The 7,829-nt window shown below is 55.9% G+C and overlaps 1 pseudogene; it reads right to left on the bottom strand.

Annotated features, from left to right (window-relative positions):
• Positions 1-2,315: 2,315 nt before the first annotated feature.
• LOC128839443 (fibrinogen-like protein 1-like protein) lies at positions 2,316-7,606 on the bottom strand (annotated as a pseudogene).
• Positions 7,607-7,829: the final 223 nt, after the last annotated feature.

The following is a 7,829-nucleotide window of genomic DNA, read 5'->3' as shown; positions in this document are numbered from 1 at the left end:
TCTCTGTAAAATCAGGATGGAAAATAACTTTACAGGGTAATCAAACTTAAAGAGCAATAGGCCAGAGCAAAACGCTGCGTTAGAAATCGGATTCAAAGTACAGCAAACAGAGGTAAACACTGTAGTAAAAGGTACATTTACATGTTGAGAAAACAAAGTAAAAACTAACACGCCTTGCCTGGCTGTTTACTTACAAGTTTGAAATCTGAGAGACTTGTTCAGAAAGATGTGGAGAACCTGGATTGATGTCTGGTCCCTCTCAGTCCCAAGAGCGAATGACTTCCCAAACAAAGAGCAAAACAAAAGCCTTCCCCCCACCAAGATTTGAAAGTATCTTGTCCCCTTATTGGTCCTTTGGGTCAGGTGTCAGCCAGGTTATCCGAGCTTCTTAACCCTTTACAGGGAAAAGGATTTTGGAGTCTCTGGCCAGGAGGGATTTTATAGTATTCTCCACAGGAGAGCTGTTACCCTTCCCTTTCTAGTTATGACAACTCTGGTTATACAGTGCTCTGTATACATCTGTGAAGCAGGAGTGCTGAAACCCCAGTCACAGCCGGGGTCCAGCCCCAGAGAGCGCCAGCCTGGCCCTGGGGGGTGGGGGTGGGAGGGCGACACGGAGAGCAGTTTGGTCCGATGGAGGGCACTGCTGCCAGGTGGGTTATGGGGAGGGGCGGGGGTGGGCTGTGGCGTATGAAGAGTTCAGGTTGTTTTGGAAGGGGAGGGGTAGCCATGTTCTGGGGGGAGTTGGGGTGTGGGTGGGACCCCAAGTTGGGGGGAATGGTGCAGGGGAACCCTGGGTTTGGCAGGGAGCCCCCAGGCAGCAAAACGGCTGAGCGAGCTGGCTGCCCGGGAATGGCTGAGAATGTCCCCGCTTGCAGTGTCATGCTCCAGCCTGGCGAGGGATAGGTGGCTGGGGAGGACACCAAGCGCAGCCTGCAATGGGCAGAGTGGGGGGTGGGGGTGGCTCCCAGCATGGACAGTGGAGATGGGAGGCGGGAAGGGGACAGGTCAGTGCCCTGGGCAGGGGGATCCCCCGCTCCCCCACTGCAAAACAGCACACCCCCACCTCACCAGCAGCAACCGAGATGGAGGGGACAGCTTAGTGCACGGGGGGGCGGGGTCCCTGATACTCCCAACTGCAAAATAGCAACCCCCTCCCCCCTGTCTGCACCCCAGATGCTGAGGAGCGAGGAAGAAACCTTCCAGCTGCACCTCAGCGGCTCCCAGCTTCCCTCCCCCTGAAAACACCCCTCTTTCCAAACCTGCCCCCCAAACTCCCCCCTACGCATGCTCTCCACGCAGGCTCTGTCAGGAAGGCCAATTAGACAGGGCCTTGTGTCCTGGGGATGCACTGAAGGGCCATAGTCAGGAGGGGACTGGAAAGATGAAGTTTGGGGAGGGGGCAATGCCCCTTCACATTCCCCCCATCTTCACCCCTGCCAGTGGACCAGCCAGGACTACGTCATGGCCCATCTTTGGGCTACAGCCCACGATTTGGGAGCCCTGCCCGAGGGTGAACTGCATCAGGCCCAGCTGACTTGTTCTTTAGCCTGTTCTTTCCCTGTTCGGGGGGTGCTCCTGCCCCTGGCTGTTAGCATTATTGGTGTTCAACATCTGGTCACAATGAACTTTGATTGAAGTGACTGAAGCCAAACAGGCAGGAAATGCTCAGAGATGCTCAGAGGATGTCAGCCTGACAGATAAATACACTGTAGGAGCTGGATTATACCATGTTATGGGTGGAGTTAAAATCTCATTGACACAGCTGTGAGGATGCACTCTTCATTTAAGACAGCTGGAAGCAACAGGTAAGGGGGGCCTCGTGTAGAACAAGCCATGATGGCGTGTGCCCAGAAACTAACCCCAGGTGGGCAGAGGATGCCACCGAGTATCGTTCTGAGCTGGTGCGTGTGTGACAGAGACAAGCCGGGCAGTGCAACCAGGACACGGAGGCAGAGCAGGAAAGCCGAGCAGAGCCTGTCAGCATGGTGTGATCTTGGGAGGAGCGTAGACAGCTTTTGGGCCAGGTGCTGGCTAAAGAGGCTTGGAACTGAGAGCAGGGAGGCTAATCCCTGCTGTTGGTTCCTGCTGTGTTTGGAGAAGCAGGACTCTGTATGTTCCTTGTCAATAAACAAGACATCAAAAAATTACCAGACTCCACTGCCAATTTCTGCTCCCCACTGGAACATCCCCAGGGCCCCAAACTTTGACTAGCCCCTTGGGTTGAAGAGGGACACCAATATCTTTATTGTGCGGTTTCGTTGCACGTCTATCTAATCTCAGTGGTTTATCAGCAACTAATTACTGTTGCCATGTTTTCTCATGTAATAACCATATTTATTAAAAACACAGAGGGCAGGTTTTTGAACCCAAACTCACCACTGCTAATACATGCAGGATTCAGATGTAAAGTCCTGGCTTTGAGTCATCCCCCATTTAAATGCTCAATGACAGTTGCTAGAAATCCAGTGTCATGATTCATTGATCACTAATGCCAAGGGGCAGTGGCAGGGCTGGGAGAAGCAGAGGTTAATGTGGGTCTAAAGTCGTAGTGAGTGACATGGCTTCCAGCGAGGCAGAGTGGAAACGGGGGTCCAGTTATACACACCAATCACACTCTTCGTGTCATTCGAACGCACCGGCGGGGTCAGCTCTCAGCGTTTATTCCAGGGGATTTACCGTGCAGAAGCCAACAGGGAAGGGGGTGAGCAGAGTGGAGGCATTGCAGGGACTGCACTGATTAGGTGTGGGATGGCGCTCCATGTCTGATCTAATATGGTCTCCCCTTCTTAGCGGCGCCGGCTCCCAAGGAGGATGGGCTCCTCCTGCCGGACCCAGCACACGTCTGTTGGCTTAACCAGGATGAGGGAAGACTTGCACTCCCCACTCTTACAGAACCCTGCCCAGTAGATGGAGCCTTTCCCATTGAGCAGGACGTTCTGACACTTGTCGTACCACCAGCCTCCATAGCTACTTGCGCAATTCCCACTGGCCTGGTCCTGATCCTTGTCAGTCGTGCTGAACTTCATGTTGTCGTGTATGCCCCCCAGGCCGGAGTGGTAGGTGGTGAGATAGTCCTCGCCGTCCCCAGAGTACCTGCCCAGCCTCAGCGGGTACCCGCTCAGCTCATCCTCGACACTGAAGATGTCGTACTCTGTGTAGCGGGTGTTGTTGGATTTGTCCTCCATGACAAAGTGGACCTTGTAGATGTTCTGCCGCGTGAGCAGGGACAGGTACTCGTTGCCCAGCCAGTAATCCTGCTGCACGTTCCCAAAGCCGTACTTGTAGGTGCTCCAGGACTCCAGGTGATCTCTGTGTTGTAAGAATTTCTTTGGACAACGGTCCAGCCTTTGCCTTCGGTGTCCATGTCACACCACACCACTCGAGGGGGAGAGCCTACCAGCTGGATGACATGGACCCCGCTGGGGCTGTCCCTGGGAATGTTGCTGCAGTCTTTGGGGAACCCTGAAATGCCACGAACATCAGGTTAAGGGGGCAGGTGGGGGTGGGGGAGTGAGCGCTAGCTAGCTCGATCAAATCAGCCAGGGGTAACTGGAGGCTGGGTTTTTAGAGGCAGGTCCTGTGTATTTCACAATACTACAGCCACAGAATCCGCCCCGGCCATTCCTGGCCACAGAATCCCGCTCCAGATCTTACACTTTCATTTTACCAATAAAATAAAATAAGAATAGTTTCTTGCTCTGCTGGTTTTGAAGAAACCTTGAAGAGATGAATCAAGTGTAAACCAAGGCTCTGTATCCTTCCTGAGTCCGTACTGCTGAAGAAATCGTTTGGCGAGGGTGGGGGAGACGCTGCCAGATCCATCTCAGCGAATGTTAATTATGAAACCCATCAGTGACAATTTAAATGGGAGTTTTCAAAGAGCCTAAGGGAGTTTGACACCCGACTGTGATTGGAATTCAGTGGGATTTAGGCACCCAACTCCCTGTGGCGCCTTTGAAAATTCCAGACATCCTATCGTGGGGCTTGTCTTTGGGGTGGAAATTGTCCCAAACTATCCTGGTAGAATGAGAGCACTGTGGTTATACTGCCCCTCCCCTCCCCAGGGTCTTCCCTCGAGCCTGAGCCCCCCAGCTCCCCAACCCCCCAGATAATCCCCCTGTGTGCCCCTCCCCCATAGCTGAGCCGAGGGGGAGGAGCTGCTGAGCAGTGCGGGGACAGGGGCTCAGGGCCACCTCTGGAGCTGGTTCGGCCCCTGGCCTGCCTGGGCAAGCCCCTGAGCAGCTCCCAGAGCTGCTGGAGGTGTGGGGAGAAGGGAATGAAAACCCCTGACAAGGAGGAACTGGCTCTCCCTGCTGCCTGGACTCTGGGGGCAAGGCTTCTAGGCATGAGCGAGAGATCCCCAGCTGTTAGCCGGGGCTAGCCCTAGTATAGGAGTTGGTGAGATGGAAGGGTAGAACTCCCAGCCAATTTGGGGGGGGTGCCTGGTTCTCACACGCTGCCCTGCGGTTGGCACCAGCGCTCTTCAGTCACTGCCGGCAGCTTGGCAGCCGTTACCGGAGAAAGGGATAACGAAGCTGTGTAAAGCAAACAGCCAGTCGAGCAGCACCTCCCCCACCCCGGCTGGCCCATTCCCAGGCGCTGGAGGCCTGCGAATGGGAGTAGTGGGCTCACTAGCGCAGGCCGGCCTTGCGATCCCTTCGGAGAACTCAGCATTTCTTTGGGCCCAGCTCTGGCGGGGGGGCTGGAAGGTGCATTCAGTGGATAAGTGGATCTAGGGGTGACCCCGGCATGGGCGAGAGGAGCAGAATCAGGCCCACGATGCCCTGATCTCGGATATGGCAGATGATAGAAGCTCTCTGACCGGATCTCTACTCACCCCTCTCGACCTTCTTGTGGGCCAGGGCCCCGTTGCCCTGCACGGGGGCTACGCAAAGGAGCGCCATCATGGACAGCGCAGACAGAAGCAGGAGAGAGCTGGACTGGAACCCTGCAGGAGACAGAAACCACTGGACATGAGACCAGGAGAGAGTTTCACAAGTGCCTAAATCCCACTAGAAGTCACTGGGATTTAGGCACTTAAGTGACTTAGCCACTCTTGAAAATGTTACTCTTAGACGCTAAGGCCAGAGTTTTCAGAGGGCTCAACTACTGGGCCAGATTTTCAGAAGAGCTCAGCACCCAGGTAGGCACCGCAGGAAATGGCTGGATGTTCAAAGGGGCTCAGCATGGGGTGGGGTGGGCCCAAGTCTCTGGAGACGGGGTGAAGCCCACCATTCACCTCTCCCCCAGCCCGGCCACTGTCTCCGTCTCTGCAGCCGGCCCGATTAGCACACAGCAGGGACCCAGCTGCAGGGTAAAAACCATTCAAAGATTGCGGCTCCGATGTCCTGGCTCCCGGGTCCCGGGCGGGTCAGGGCCGGCTGGAGCGCTCCCTGTGGTGGGGAAGGAGCTGCCTCCTCTCTCCCCGCGCTGCATCGCTGCAAGGGGAGTGCTGCTCGGAGCAACCCCCTCTGTCCCAGCTCCCCCCGTCCACAGTCACTGCCACCAGCCGGAGGGCAGTGCCCGCTCACCCACACAGAGACAGCAGCTGGGCAGCCTCCGGCAGGGCTCTGCCCCCCCCTCAGATGAGCTCCAGGTGAGAGGGGCCCAGGGCACAGAGCTGCTGTGTGCCCCACGCCAGGCATGCTGCCCCCTGCACTGCAGCCCAGCAGCCCAGAGGGGGACATGCTGCTGACACTGCAGCTGTTCTGTGGGCCCAGCTCAGGCCAGGCTTAAAGTGGGCAGAGTCGCCAGGGGCCACAGTCTTGGCCAAAAAGAGTTCAAAATGGATCCGGGTCGCTGAGGGGTGCACTGTAAGCGCTGCCCTAGCAAGGGCATGGCCATTTATTTCAGCCGGGATTAACACAGACACCCCTCCCCCTCCCCACACATGCTTTTCCCAGGCCACCTTCAGCACTCAGCGCAGGGATTCACAATGACCTTGCCGGGATCAGCAGCCCAGAGCAATCCAGACTCTTGGACAGAAACCAGCTCGTTCACCCCCCCACCCCACCCCCAGGTATATCTATCCCAGCCCTGGTATTACATCTTGTGTAGCTACAGCCCACATAACGCAGAGCACGGCATATGCAGCCCCCAATGGGAAATAGGTTGAGAACCCTACAGCAGAGGCTCACGTGTGAAGCTCCAGAGGTCCCAAGTTTGATTATAGCTGCTGCCGGCCCATGACAGTTGCAAAATGGCAGCTTTTTGTGGGGTGGGGCGGGGTGGGGCGGGGCGGGGTGGGGCAGACAGGGTGTGTGTGTGTGTGTCAAATCAGAACCGGCTAAAGTCGCACTGGAGTCCGGCACCGTGCTTTCTGTCAGCCATCATTGTATTCATGTGGTGTTGCAAAGTTAGAAAGTCCACAACTAACCCCAAAAGTGACCGTGATACAAACGTGCAAATGAATTAGAGAGAGAGAGAGAGAACACCGTGTAAACGACACACTGAAACACACTGTTGCAATGGAAACACTTTGCCCAGACATCATCCACAGACAGATTTCATTGGAAACACCTTCTTTTTGGAGCTGCCTGGACCCCAAATTCTTCAGACAATGTCACAGCCCAAGTAACTGTGACACCCTGCCAGCAATCTCAGGTATCATAGTGAGAGGGAGGAGAGAGGCGTAACCCCATGGCAGGCAAAGGGTTAACGCTTTAAAGGAGAAGGATTTCAGTGAGTCTGACAAGCCAGAACTACCATGTTTGGAACTGAAGTGAAATAACAATCTGGAGTCACTCATCCTTGAAAACACGCCTCCCCTTCTCCTGACGCCCCAGAGGAGCGGGACGCTGCCAGCTAGCAGCCGTTCACACACTGTAATAGTCTAAGACACAGAGGGCCTGAGTTCGACCTGTGACCTTGGAAAACTCATTACACTGCACCATACCTCAGTTTCCCCATTTTTAAAACATGGTTTATGCTAGTTCCTTTGTGTTCTAAAGTACTTTGGCCCCAAGGCCCAAAGGTACCTGGGGCAGGGCGGGAGGATTCCTGCCTAGGGTCCAGCAGAGCGCTGGGCAGGGGATCCCCGCCAGGCTCCTGGTACCCCCTGGCCCCAGGGGCACTCTTTACCCACCAGGAGGCACTGCGAGACTCCTAGCTAGCCAGGCTCATGCTGCAGCATGCACTTGCTGGGGGAAATGCTGCTCCATTTCAAAGGAAAAGCAGCATGTACCTCAATGCGCCCCCATCCCTTGTGCCTCGGCCAGGCAGGGTCGGGAAAGCAGACGATGCACCAGGGCTCCCCTCCCCCTTGTGCACCTGCCCGGGCTGAGGGACGGCACTGAGAGGAGTGCAGGCTGCCCCTCTCTATGCGGTAGTTACTGCGTCTGTCTGGGCACGTTCCTTCCTGTGCCCGGGCACTCAGGGCACATGGTGTCCCACAGGGGCCACATAGCATGCCCTGCCACTGCACCTCCCCCACGTGCCCACACCACCTGGGGCTCTGGTGCCCACCACCAGCCTCTGGCCCTACATCTCCAGGCTGTGTGAAATACTGGGCATTTCAATAAAACTCACCCATCCCGACCCTGCAGCTGAGCGGGCAAGTTAGCAACCTGAAGCGTCCCACTTCTACATCAGAAACCAGAGCCGGGGCTCCATGCCTTTATGGGGAAAGCGCCACTCCACACCCAGCTTATCTTGCTTTTTCAACCGCTGGCCTCAAGCCTGGCCTGTGGGCAGGGAGGGAGCTCCCTCCGGAACGTCTGCCCATCCTTTATTTACCGTAGATACCAGATTTCTTGGGCTCCCTCCCTCCTCCCCGAGAATGCCAACATTTCTGAAGCCGGGCAGGTGTGAGCCAGGGATTTAATTTC

This window comes from Malaclemys terrapin, chromosome 6, assembly GCF_027887155.1.
Source record: "Malaclemys terrapin pileata isolate rMalTer1 chromosome 6, rMalTer1.hap1, whole genome shotgun sequence".
In the NCBI taxonomy this organism is placed as follows: Eukaryota; Metazoa; Chordata; order Testudines; family Emydidae; genus Malaclemys; species Malaclemys terrapin.
This window is presented reverse-complemented; position numbering and strand designations above follow the sequence as displayed.